Consider the following 14,076-nt stretch of genomic DNA (forward strand, 5'->3'; position numbering starts at 1 on the left):
ATTTATATAAACACTTGGAAAGGTGTATGTGTGTGTTAATTCTCATTCAGTAGGGGTTAAGCTTTCCTTAGCTGCTTCCGAAGCTACTGAAGATGTGTGAAGGTGCTACAGCCAACTGAACGGCTTTCCATCCTCCCTCTGCTTTGCTTGGAAATAACCAGCCAGCCCAGTGGCTTTAGCTTTGTTTGGCCCTTTTTTTCTTTAATCTGAAGTAGAGGCTGACATGAAACAAACATGGCATTTCCTTTTCGAAATTGGATTCTGAAATTGGCTTCATTTTTCCAGAAGCACGGTGCTATTGCAATTTTTCCTCTAGCTTTGTGAATGCCATAAACAGATTGTGTATAAAACTCCAACTCTGGAGGCAATTACCAATTAGGCTTTTGTGAATTTTTTTTTCTTTCTTTTTTTGGTGTTTGGGTTTGGATGGTCATGAAGGGGTATTTTATGGTGGGACGAATAGATATGATTTCTCCTGTACAGAAATGGATGAAGGAAATGTGGGAACAAATTCATAATAAAGGAACTACTTGCCAGTCTTTTGTTAGCGGTTTTTAAGGGGACATAGCAGAATGTGGAGTAATGCAAATGTGGCTTCATGAGGAACTTCATTAGCATCATCCACAAGCTATAGTTCACAATAAATGGCCATGAGGGCTGCCACAGGTCATGGATTATGGCCAGCTCACTGTAGTTGAAGTGATGCTACTGTAAGGCAAGTCCTCTGGACATGATGTGTGAGGCATGGATGACAATATGTTATCTAAGCCAGTTGCAGTGTAGTGATTTGAAATTGGAAAACTTTTAATGGAGCAAGCAAGAAATAAAAAAAGATACTTGGAGGAGAATAGTTCATTAGAGGTCTGTATGCTTAAACAGAGAGGTAAAAGGAAATAAAGTAGAAAATTCTTGGAAGAGAGTTACCAATATTCTTTAATACTGTGTCCTCCTTCCAAGACATATGACCACACACACACACATATATAAGCACACACACGCATGCACATGTCAGTTGTGCAGAAATGAAAAGGGATTTTCCCTCACTAGTAACATCCTTAGCACATCTCCATATCTTGGACCATTAGAGGCTGAAAGGAAGGAGAGCTGATTTAGGATGAAATAAGGATTTGAAAATCCTGGCTACTGAGATTGTCATTTCCATTTTTTTCACACACACATGCAGCGAAAAGATAATTTAATAAGTTAAAAGGTAATTTTAAAAAGTTTATGATGGAATCAAGACTGTTCTCACAGACGCAGTTGAGGTATGTGAACCTGATGACAAGAATAATCACAAAGAAGGGACATACGACATATGACATCTGCAGAATCAAATTCTCCAGTGGAAGCAACTTGATGTTATGTGCAGCTGGACTCCTGGTTCTAATCTCAGGTCCACTATTTGTAGTCTCTGTGAATTTAGGCAAGTACTTAATATCTTTGTGCTTCCCTATCCCCATCTGTAAAATGGAGATAATAGTACCTATTTCAGACATCTATTCTGTAAGTCAATGTGAAGCACTGGAACCAGGCTTCGACATACTCTAAACGCGCAATAAATATTAGCTCTTCATACTAGTAAGTGACACAGCAGAAGCTTTGGGGTCAGGCAAAATCAGGTTTAGGTTTTAATTTTGTGGCAATTGGCAAATTGTTTAATCTTTCTGAGGCCCAGGCAGCTTTTCTTATCCACAGAATTGCAGTGTTGCTATACGGATTAAATTACTTCATGTATGCAATATGCAATGCACAGAGTGTGAAACTTAATAGGTGCTCAACAAATGTGTAAATCTTTGTAAAAGTGGAAAAGTCAATTACTCTTATGGTACAAACTATAATACTAGCTTTTTCTGATAATTGTTTTGATCTTTTCCTTCATTTTGGGAGTGTGCACGCATCTTCCAGTTTGGGATTTCTTATCAGTTGTTGGTCAGCAATGGTGATTTTCTCAAAGTTATTGCAATCACAAACCCATATTTAGTGGATAGTGCCAAATTGGAAGCCTGTTAGTAATGTGATGTAAAATTCTACCAGACTTGTCAAAGCACACTCTATTTTTGATATTTTTTTGGGGGAAAAAAATGCCAAGAACATGCCTTTTCATGGTGACTATGTAGAAAGTGTCATATTCTCAATAAGACAGTAAGGAAAATTATGCCTCACAAATCTCTGTAAATATAGAAAAAATATGGAACATAATTTTCAATAAAACAATTTATACATAATTCTAATGAGAAAATCTGACTGGGGATATCTAGCAATATGTCTCCTGGTGGCAGACACACCATTATGTATGTAGACTGTTATAGAGACTATCAGGAACTTTTGAGGGTACATGCCAAGAATATTTCTTGTCTAAGAACTACTGTCCTCCCCAAAGGATGGGTCTCTGTAGCTTTGTGCTTCTCCCCCAGGCCCAAGCTGTTTGGAACAGGGGTGAATGTTGACCCAACCTGGGCCAAGCAGATTCTGTTCCCTGGAAATAGACTGCAAGGATGGGTCAGTTGGCTGGGTTGCTGTGCCCCGCAGATGGAAAGGATGGAAAGTCAGGTAGAGAAGAGAGAGACCAGGAGGGCAGGGGAAAGAGGAGACTCTTGCTCCCTGATTCCAGTCCTTGGGAGGCTGTTCTAGTTTGCTCTGCTGGAATGCAACACACCAGAGACGACTGGCTTTCAATAAAAGGGGATTTATTTAGTTAACGTATAGTTCTTCAGAGGAAAAGCAGCTAACTTTCGACTGAGATTCTTTCTTACGTGGGAAGGCACAAAGCAATCTCTGCTGGCCTTCTCTCCAGACCTCTGGGTTCCAACGTCTTTCCCCAGGGTGATTCCTTTCTGCATCTCCAAAGGCCTGGGCTGAGCAGAGTGCCGAGATGAGGTATTCTGAGCTGCTTGGGCTGTGCTGCGTTGAACTCTCTCATTTAAGCACCAGCAAGTTAACTCAAACATCATTCATTGAAGCAGGCACGCCTCCTAGCTAACCACAGATGTGATCAGGAACAGATGAGGTTCACATGCCATCGGCTCATGTCCACAGCAATATAACTAGGCATCTTCACCTGCCCAAGCTGAAAACTGAATCTAACAACTGCAGAGGCTGAGCTTAAAAAAAATTCTTTTTTTTAGGTGCCGTAAGATGCCTCTGCAACCATGCACCAACATTCAGCCTTTTCCTTAAAGCCAGCTTGAGGGAATTTTTATTCTCCTAGACTAAAATTTTACTGGGAGAAATAATCTCTATCTCATAAAAAACTGGCCCCAAGTTGTGAACCCAGGGGCAGATTGTTTTAAGACTATAGAGTTAATAGCCTCCCTCTCCTTCTTAGGTTGCTATGAACTCCTTTATTAATAAAGTGAACTATGGGTGATAAGAGACAGAATAAGATGGCTGTAGGGTATTGAATTCTAGCCCTCATAAAGACTGCTCAAGTCCTGATCCCTGGGCCTTTAGATGTGGACTCATTTGTGAATGGGCTCTATAAAGATCCTGTTTAGATGATGCCAAATTGAATCACAGTGGACCTTAATTCATAGAGAAAATTTAGGCAGACACACAAATGAGTTAGGAGGAATAGAAGCCAGAGGACAGAGAGTTTGCCACGTGATAGAAGTTGGGATGTATCTACAAGCCAAGGAACCTCAAGATTGCTGGCAAGCCATCACTGGAACTCTACAGACTTTGGGACTAAGCGTGGCCTGGAGATATTATGATTTTGGATTTCTAACCTCTAAACTGTGAGCCAGTAAATAGCTGTTGTTAAGCCAACCAGCTTAGAGGTATTTGTCCTAGCAGCTCTGACCAACTAAGACTTTGAAGAAATGACAATGACATCATGACCTGCAACTGTCTGTGACTATAACATCATGTCATAGGATTTATGAATACTAATTTTTAAGGAAATGCACTTTGAGACAGCATATAAGTGAAATAGTTTCTATTGTAAATGTTGGAAAATACATTTGCACATTTTTGAGATAACTAAAATAGATTTGTGTGTGTATATGTGTATAAAAAGGTGGATAGCCATTCTCAGAATTATTTACCTACCATGAATGTTTGTATTTATTTCAAAGAAGTAATGGATTACTATTCACAGAGTGAGAAGAAGCTGTTTTCTTCCCATAAGGAATATGCCTTCATTAAGCTTTCTGTTGCTCATGTGACTTGTACATTGTGCTTCCTAGGGCAACTTTACATATCTGGGTGGGTCACTAAGGCTGTCTGTAGAATGATAATGAACATAGTTTTTATTTTCTTTGTACTAAAAAATATCCACCTTTATCTGTTTTCTGGGTGCTTCTGTCCACTGTGCTTTTAAACATTCTTGTTTCATTTCAATGTTAATTTTTAAAATTTACCTGGTTTGATAGAATTCCAGCCCATGTAATTCTTTCTGAAATTTGAGAATCATTTTATTTCCAAAATATTAAAGTTTAAAAGTGCTTTGGAGATGAAATGTTGGTTCATCTTTGAAAACATGGTTACAGTAACCAACTTCAGGATTCTTATTGCCATTTCTATTTTAGTTTCTTCAGTGTGATGGGAAATGTGTGCTTCTGGCAAAAGGTTCACACAGTTAGGAAATGGGAACGGTGCCATTCTTTATAAGAAATGGCAATTGTAACTAACAGATACCAAGTTATAGTTGAAAGACTCTGGGGGTGCAGTGAGATGGGGTTGGAGAACTACTAGAGTTAATAGGTTTAGTGCTGTTCTTCCTTTTTATAGTTTGCTTTTTAGCAGCTTTAGGGGTACATGTGCAAAAAGTAATATGTGTTAGGCACCTGTTAACAGGGATCCTATTTCTAATTTAGATTTAAAACAAAAAGCAGTTATCTACCTGTCTGTCTGTCTGTCTTTCTGTCTGTCTGTCTATCTATCTATCTATGGATGTTCTTGGGCAACCAGGTCAACTGGTTTATTTCCAGTGAACTCTGTATAATGAGCATGTTTAAAATGCTCTCTAGGATTTAGTTGGGGACTGAAGTTGTTTGATATCACAAGACTTATTTTGAAATGCTTGATTCTATTTATGGCTGGTATAATTTCCTAAAATTAGTTATGAAACAAGATTATTGTTATGCAGTGATGGATACTGTTGATGGTTTTCTAAATGGCTTCATAGATTTTTAGTAAGAATAGTTCATATCCAGACTGTGATGGACGGTTCCAGCTGGTTTTACCACAACCTCAGTTTGAACCTCAGCACTGGGGTTGGTTTCTTACCATCAGGGTTCAAGTTTGAGAGGTCTGGCTATTTGTCACTCTGATGCTAATATTTCCTCCTGGTCCCAGATAGTGATAAATAGGTGTGATTGCTTCCAGCTTCTTCTGGCATTAAGCCACAGTCTGTTCACTTCCAGCCAGCTTTTCGATGCTTCTGTAGTGAAGATAATTTTGACAGGGAACTGTCAACCCCTGCAGCATGCTCTACCCTGGCTGGTGTTCCAGACTGATAAGGTTGAATTGCTTAGTAAATTGAAGCATCCAGAAACAGATGGAAGGGGATATTCCTGGAGACTTGCCTGTCTTTGCTAGCAGTGACAAGTGAGGCTTTTTAAAAAATGGGGGAAGAGGGAAGGAGAAGCATTAGTATCAATGTTGTGTGGTGGGTAGAGAGTTGCAAGTTTGTCAGAGTATCAGAGTTGAGGGCTGGGGCTGGGTCCAGAAAGGAAGAACAAAGAAGAAAATGGTATTTCACACTGCAGGAGATGTGAAACTTTCTTACCTTATTAAGCTTTGGTAAACCACTGTTCTTCTCACAGATGTTCCCTTGAGGTTTTTTGAATGTCAGGAACAGAAAACCATGCTGCATAAGCAGAAAAACTCTTAAGCTTACGTAAAGCATTTAATGATGCTATCAGTAAAATTTAAAAGCAAAATTACCACAGTGGCACGTATTTAATTATATGCACACTTCTCACTACGCTGTATGGTAATAACGGCAAGCAAATCAAGTAAATGTTGTAGCCGGTGCTACTTTTAATAGGGAAGAGAACTAATATTTATTGAATTCCTAATATCTGCTGGGCTCCATGCTGGGTGCTGTATATATGTTATCTGATTTAATATATAGCTAAACAAAACATTTCTAGGGACTAGTGTGGGTGGAGGGAGGAGAAATGAGCCCTTCTGAAGACCCAGGGTTCTCTTTTCTTTGGTAAGGATACATATTTTCCTGATGGTCCAAGGACCTTTACCATCTGCCTGGTTAGGACTATGGACTCCATAGACTCTGGATCCTTAGTGACACTTGGGTTACACTTGCAGAGCAGCTCCCTGGTTGGTATTCAATTTTGCCTCCTTTCAGTAAGGGCTGGAAATGGACCTGACAGCTTGCAATCCAGCTCCAGATTGGATTCTGTTTGAATCAAGGCAGCAGAACCAAAAGCAGGTTTTCTTTCGAGTATTAGGGAATGTGAGTAGGAGGTCCATTGCGTCCCCAACTCTGTTCTTCTCACTTGATCCCAATGAACAGCCTCACAAAGGGAAAGGAGGAGAGATGCTGGTGGGCTGTGCTTTAAGAGAAAATCCCTCCACCCCTACTCCTGTCATTCCCTTTGAAACATTTTCACAGACAGTGCCTGGCATTTTACTGTTTAGAGCATGGCGTATTTATCTTTGGGGATTAGGGGATTCTTTGGAAGTCCAATAACAATTTTGCCTCTTTTCCCCAGAAAATTTACTGATATTTAGACCTCAAGTTGAGACTTCTTGATATAGAGATTCACACAGACCAACAGGAAAAATCTCTGGAAGTATGGGAGAAGATTAAGGGAAGTCTGTTAAGCATCACTTGCTTACCTGAGATGTACTTTAGGCAAGAAGAGCTGATAGAAAATAGTGGTTAAGAGACCATTTTGAAGTATGAGATATTACAGAGGAAGGCAGGCCCAAGTGGGGAAGATGGAGCTTCTAGTAAAGGACTTGGTGGACAGTTCAGTGTCTGGTCTGGTTCTGCAAAGCATGATCCATGGACCAGCAGCATTGGCAGCACATAGGAGAGTGTTAGAGATGCAGAGTCTCAGGCCTGACCTCAGACCTACTGAATTAGATTCAGCATTTTAACAAGATCCCCAGGATGATTTGAATGCACATTCAAGTTTGAGAAGCACTGGTTTATATAGAGAATGCTGGGTTGTGGCAGAGGGGTTTAGATTAAAGGAAGTCAGCAATCAGGAGAGAGTTGCTTCCCATGAAGGTACATGTGAATACCTACAAGAAATAGGAAAGGAACCCAGACAGCAAGGCAGAGAGAGACCACAGAAAGGGCGCTTGAAATGATACTCACAGTGGGACAAGTTGTATGTAACTAAGTGTGGGTTTTAAATACAGGAACCAAGTTGGAATAACAAAAAGATGCTGTTTACTACAGTATGTTAAAACAATAATGATACATAGCTTGGTGTGACTTTTCTAAACATCCAGCTGGTATCAAAGGATGGCTAATTGCCATGCTTAATTATTTATATTTATGGAGTAAATTAACTCTAGTTAGATTTCTGTCTCCCCTTGATGAATCTTTTGAACTTACCATAACTTTGTTTTCTTGAAGCCTGTGCCTGCCAGGCAGACAAGTTACTGGAGAACCTCAAGGATCTCAATTATTAGCTCCTGTTATTGGTACTGCCCCATTGACACACCTTAGGTGTCCTTTTCTCCTTTCTTAGAGAACTGTTGCCAAATACTTGTTGGGCACATTATATAAGTAAACCATTGCTTGATTGCTTTTTTTGTGAAGGCAATTGAAAATAAAAGTTATTTTAATTTCTGGAATAGAGAAAGAATAATAGTATCATTTTTGGTAAAGTTATAGGCTACTTTCCATCAGTGAGAAAATTCCAGCAATGCTTATCTATTTTATTGTAGTTAGTGATCATTTTGATCCTATTTTGAATGAGTGTAACAATTTTCTATATTCTTTTTGAGATGGGATAATCATAAAAAATTTTATCTATTTTCCCAATTAATAACTAAATACAAATTCCTTACTTGCATAAGTTATTTGTATAATTTTATATACTCTATGACTCAAATTTACCTTTTCCCAAAATGCAAAAATTCATATTTGCTCTTAAAATTAAATTAAAAAAAACATTTTATTATCCTTAGTGAAGAGAAAATATAAATCACAACATTCTGTAATTTGTTGACACTTATTTACTGAGAGATTCTAAATAATGAATCTAATTAAAAATAATGAAATGTAGATTTACTCCCTAATTATTAAATTACTTAAAAATAAATGGAAAAGAGTATTTTAAAATTTGCCTGTTTGGGACAGTCTTTGGTGTTTAGAATATTTAATTATTGAAAAGAAGGCATAAGTATGAGGAAAACACAAACAGTTAAGAAAAAAGCCGAACAGCTTATACAATAAACAAACCATCCAGTAAAGGGATGTCAAACATCTCAAATTTATTTTGAGACCAGTGTCAGTCTGACCCTGCAAATTGCCTTCAGGATGTCTGAGTTACCCCAGTTACTCCCATGATGACTGTTTAAACTGCCACGAGAACTGCTGGTTCAAAGACATGGTTAGCTGGGTAAGTGCACCTTCTGTCATGGTGGTTGCCCATTGATGTACTTCCCTCTTTATACTGCAGGAGGTTCCTGGGATGTGGTTCTCCAGTAAAATCAGATGAGTTTGGGACCCTGCTATACTTCAAACTTTTTGTAGTTGCCTAAGTGAAATTTAGCGCGTAGTTGTTGTTTTGAACTCATTACCAGGAAGATTAGTTACAAAGGTACTAGAAAAGCTTATTATAAGATGGTGCTGAGATGTGCATATCATGACAGAATTATGTCAAGGTCACCTTGTATTTATTTTCTCCTAAACAGTTTCTTGACTTTAAAATGCCTTTGGAACTTCCAACTCAAAATTCTAATCCCTTGCAATGAGCTCAGTCTATGCAAAACTTGCTTCTCGCCTGCCAAATTGAAAGCATCTGGATGGAATACTGAATTCAGGTCATTTTTCCCCCCAGTGTGTCCTTCTCTAGAAGAAAGGAAATCAAATCCAATAACATCACACAAGGAAGAGTGTAAAATAGTTCCAACAAGAGCTCTTTGTTTCAACAGTTGGTTAGAATTGTATGTAACACTTTCCCTCTTCCTTTTACTTACCTCCCTAGCTACCAGATCTCAATGGCTGATTTGAAATTTTAAAAAGTTGCAGCTTTTTCATTTCAGTTATCACTATAGCATTATTCTATAAGGTGCTAAGAGGAATGGCTAGAGTTGATGATGTTGAACAGGGGTAACTTTCCCTTCTCAGTGGAGGCTCAGGGCTGGTGCAGATGGGGCTTCTTAAATTGAAAAGTGCATAGCAGTCACCATCAGGGCTTGTTAACGTGCAGATTTTTCTCCAGTTGGCCCAGGGTGGGGCCTGAGATTTCGCATTTCTAAAAAGCTCCTAGGTGGCACAAACATAGCTGGTTGGTGGAGGAGGTCTTGAGTAACCAGGGGTGGCATACTTTGGAAGAATATAGCTTTAGGCCAAATTTCTTGGACCAGTCTTTCTCCCAGTAGCTGGCCATTTAAGGGCTTAGTGTATGGCATGCATATAGAATTTAGCATTGAGTATTATCTAGCCACATATGGATGTAGTCCCACCAATTTCCCTTTGCCTTCATACCAATTCTTTCCCCACTAAGTGCACTAATGTTTTGAAAATCAGTGCACACAGAAAACTTGCCATTACAAAGGAATCGTTTTTTTATAGAGTAGAGAGAAAACTTGCCATTGCAAAGGAATCATTTCTTTTACTGAGTAAAGTACATTTTCCTTGAGAAACAAGGAAATAAGTGTATCTACACTGAACCCATATTCTGTCATCAGAAATCAGAATATAATTTTACTAGAAGTTATAGAATGTCATGAGTATTTACTTAGCACTAAGGTAGGTAATAGTTAGAGTGATAACAGAGTGAGGCATTTTAAATTTTCAGCTTTCCCAATGCTCTAAATACAACAGATTATAACAATATGACCAAGGCTATTTTATCTGCAGCAGTACTTAAGACTGATAGATACAATGTTCCACTTAGGAGCTATCATGGTACAATTAACTAGATGGTATTAAGAAGAAGTTTCTTAAAACACTTAAAGTTGTGAAGCTATTCAGCAATAGATCTCTGCTTCTTAAGTAAATACAAATAAGGACGGAAGCCATTTTAGTGGATAATAAAATAAATCAACAAGCCCCAACCTTAGCTCCCCATGGATGAGATTTAAAGCAACAAATCTATGATACTTTATGCAGTTAACATAAAATATACTTAAATTTGGAAGATTTACTCTGCCATCACCTTCTCACATGCAAATTCTGGGCTAATTTGCCTTCATTAATTCACATACAGTTGCAGGGCTGACTTCTGCTCTCAGATGTTTATGCATAATCTACCTTCAAGTTAACTTACTGCATATTGGCCCTTTAGCTTCTGTTCTGGTCCTGCAGGAATTCCAAGTCATACGCCTTAGGAGTTTCAGCCTGATTTCCTGGCCCTGAGGAAGGCATAAGTGATGTATGCAGAATCAAGAGATTTTTGTAGAAGAATTTCCTGCCTCTTGTTTGGCCCAGACCCAATTGCTTGGCTCTGAAAAGGAGAGAGCTCTGGAAGGTTGTCCAAGACGAACAACTTTCTTGACCTCTGTCTCCCAGATATTTCAAGGAGTGGGCCTGTAAGATCCTGATTGAGAGCCAAATTAATCATTAGCAGCTTTCGGTGTTTTGGAGTTCTTTTTGGAAAGGGACATTTAGAACTACTATTCCACTTAACCAAAGTTAAGAACTAAAGGAAATTCTATTCTGAGATAGAGCAAATAATGAGTAATATGAAAGGGGAAACAAAAAGGGGTAGAGAATGAAAAGGCCATTAATGGAGGGGGCTTATACCCACAAAGAGGAAAACACAGAGACAAAGACCAGAACAAAAGACAGAGAGGCAGAGGAAAGACGTGCTGTCATGTTTGGTTGAACATTTGTGTTATGTTCAGTATGTGTTTTCTTTAAAAGTGCCCAAAAGAAGACTTATTTCCTTTACTTATAAAAGAAAAGGAGTTGACTAGGAACCCAGATTGTTCATTGGAGAATCTGCATTTATGGTTAGATATAACATATATGAGAAGGGCAGGAGCAGTGTCAAGGTTGTTCAGGAAATGACAGTGCACTGCCATGGCAGTGGAGGCTCCAGGACAGACGCTGGAGATCCTCAGCTTCCTCTGGTTTGAGGTTGGTTTGACTCCAGAAAGCACTTAATCTACTTCCACCCCCCAACCCCCCCCAGAGAGCTAAGATCTAGCCACATTAGTCTTATATTTTTTAGAACAGTTTTGAAGACAAAGCAAAATAAAACAAAACCCACTTTTTTCCACCATTGTATTTGCCCTTCCCAACAAGTCTGTGCGGTAGATGGGACAGGTATTGGTAGACCTCATCTGTCAAATGGTAGATAAAGACACTGAGACTGGGGGACTGGATCCCTTGGGGCAGGCTACCCAGCTAGGGAGGAGAGGTATTGTAGTGGTTATTGGGACTATTCAAACCAAGTGTTGTGGATTCCCATCTACCACTCATTTCAGTAAATTGTGGATAACTAACCACTGAGCCATACAGTGAATAATCAGTGGTTAGCACCTTATTTCAGATTCTGGGAATTCTTCAAATCTGGGAGTGATGCTCCAAGGAGGAAGAAAGCATAGAGGTTTCAGGCAGAACAAAGGATCTGTTTAGGAGGTTTCTGATTGGAAGATATTCTACAGGAAGTAGATTCATTAATCAAGGATTATTTTATTTATTTTTTAAAGCTAAAATGTTTCTATTGTGAAATGTCTCCTATCCAAGCCTACGTTCTTGTGGCTAATATTGTCTTGTCCTCAAGAGATCTACTAGACTTTACATTTTGTTTAATAGTTATGTAATTATTTAGTTCTGTTTAAAAATACATAATTTATTACTATTTTTTAAAACATAAAAGCAAGACTTTTTATTAAGATTAAAAGTCCCAGGATCCCTCTAAGCACTGAAAGAGATTTGGTGTATAGGCATTAGTGCCAAGCATGAGAAGTACCTCCTCTAGTGGTTTAACCCTGGAATAATAAATAAATACAGTCAGATCTGGGAAAACCTCAGAGAGTAACCTCCAAAATTCTGAGGAGAACACAGGCTATCCAGAACAGGTCATACTTTACATTTGATAATCTGAAAGAAGAAAAAATTTGAGCTTACTGCTATCAAATATGTTACAATTTATTATCTGGCAGCTACTTGGTCTCCATACTACCCTATGAGTAGGATAGAGGATTTAGATTAGCAACATATGGTGAAATGCGGCTGCTCCAAACTGAGAAGCTTATTGAATTCTAGGGTCATAGGAGTTCATCTTTTAGGACTCTGAAGTATACAATAGCGAAGGAAGGTCCAGAATTTAAAATTAGGTCTCTCGTTTAAACTTTTTTCAGTAATTGAATTTCAGTAATTGACTTTTCTAAAAAGGATGTTCAAAATGAAGAGGGTGGTTCCTGTAAAATTTATGTAACAAGTATTAGAGATAAAATTAAAGGGTCAGCTTTTCAATTGTTATTTAACATAAATAACAAGTCACAGAATTGTATGGTTCTTGTTCTTCATGGTAAATTATGGTTTTTGTTTGCTTGTTAAACTTGAGTCCTCATAATATCTTCAAATTCCCACATCTGACAATAATTTTATACTTGCAGAACCTCTTTGAAGATGGTTATATGGCTAAAAAACAGTTATATTGCTAGGATAAAAATATGACCCTCCAGTGGTTTTATAATTAGCCATATTGAAGAAACCCAAAACAAGAAATAAATGATTCGAAAGCTGTGACATCCTAAGATTATTTAAAAAAGAAGAGGTGCCCTGTTTTCTGAAAAATAACTTCATTGATGGCTCAAGAAACTTTGCTTGCACACTGTCCTATTAAAAATTTTACTCATCAATCATGCTTTTTTCATTTTATTAACTAAACTACAGACTTTACTTACATTTTCCAATTTTTCTGCTAATGTCCTTTTTCGATTCTAGGATTTAACCCAGAATTGAATTTTAGAATTCAGTTAAACAGATGAATGTTTAAACAAATGGAATACTACCCAGCAATAAAAGGAACTACTGATATATGCAATAACCTGGGTGAATCTCCAGTTGTTCTTGGGAGTGAAAAAAAGCCAATCCTGAAAGCTAGATACTGTATGATTCCATTTATATAATATTCTTGAAATGAAAAAAATTATACAAATGAACAAATTATTGGATGTCAGGAGTTAAGGAGGGAATGGGGGCAGGAGAGAAGTGGAAATGGCATCAATGAGGGATCCTTGTGGTGAGCAAATGTTTTCTGCCTTGCCAGTATCGTGGGTGTGCTATCCTGCTATAGTTTTGCAAGAAGTTACCATTGGGGGAAGCTAGGTAAAGAGTACACAGGACCTCTGTACTATTTTTTACAGGTGTATATGGATCTACCATTATCTCAAAATAAAAAACTTAATTGAAAAAAAAATGATAGCCTGGCATTAAAGAAGGAAAGGGGGCTCACTTTTTATTGAAAATACTTTTGTTTGAAATTTTTATGAACAGGATATTCATGCATTACCAGTGAAATAAAACATCACCATAAGAGGATAACATAAAGTAGTGTGTGTGTGTTTTAACTAAGGAACTGTTAAGACTGCAACTTGGCTCTGTTTCCTTGTAGTCACAGCCAAGGGGGAAATATGAATCAGAGCTGTCAGGTAGAAGGAAAAATACAAGCAATTCAAGGACTAGTATATATTTGGGGCTTAGTTTATTTTCTTTTTCTAATTTATTTTCATATTTTATACTATAGGTTAAAGTTTTAGAGATCCTACTTACACCTGTTTGTATATGATCATTCCTGATACACATAAGTACATTGGTACTTTTATTGGTATTTTGAAACAGGTTAACATTCTACAACTCAGCTTCTAATATAACAACCCATCCTTTTTCTTTTCTCCTAAAAAAAGAAAGAAAAAGAAAATATATAACCAGTTTTTAATGGATGAAAATTTAAAAGGCCAAACATAAAG

General features: G+C 37.9%; 1 protein-coding gene and 1 long non-coding RNA gene across 4 annotated transcripts in view; one reads left to right on the forward strand and one right to left on the reverse strand.

Annotated features, from left to right (window-relative positions):
* CDH20 (cadherin 20) overlaps window positions 1-14,076 on the reverse strand; it is a 252,220-nt gene that overhangs the window by 95,828 nt on the left and 142,316 nt on the right. The window lies entirely within an intron of this gene.
* Window positions 1-14,076, forward strand: part of LOC143662000 (uncharacterized) — a 168,645-nt gene that overhangs the window by 95,146 nt on the left and 59,423 nt on the right. The window lies entirely within an intron of this gene.

The sequence above is a fragment of the Tamandua tetradactyla genome, chromosome 18 (assembly GCF_023851605.1).
Source record: "Tamandua tetradactyla isolate mTamTet1 chromosome 18, mTamTet1.pri, whole genome shotgun sequence".
Lineage (NCBI taxonomy): Eukaryota > Metazoa > Chordata > Mammalia > Pilosa > Myrmecophagidae > Tamandua > Tamandua tetradactyla.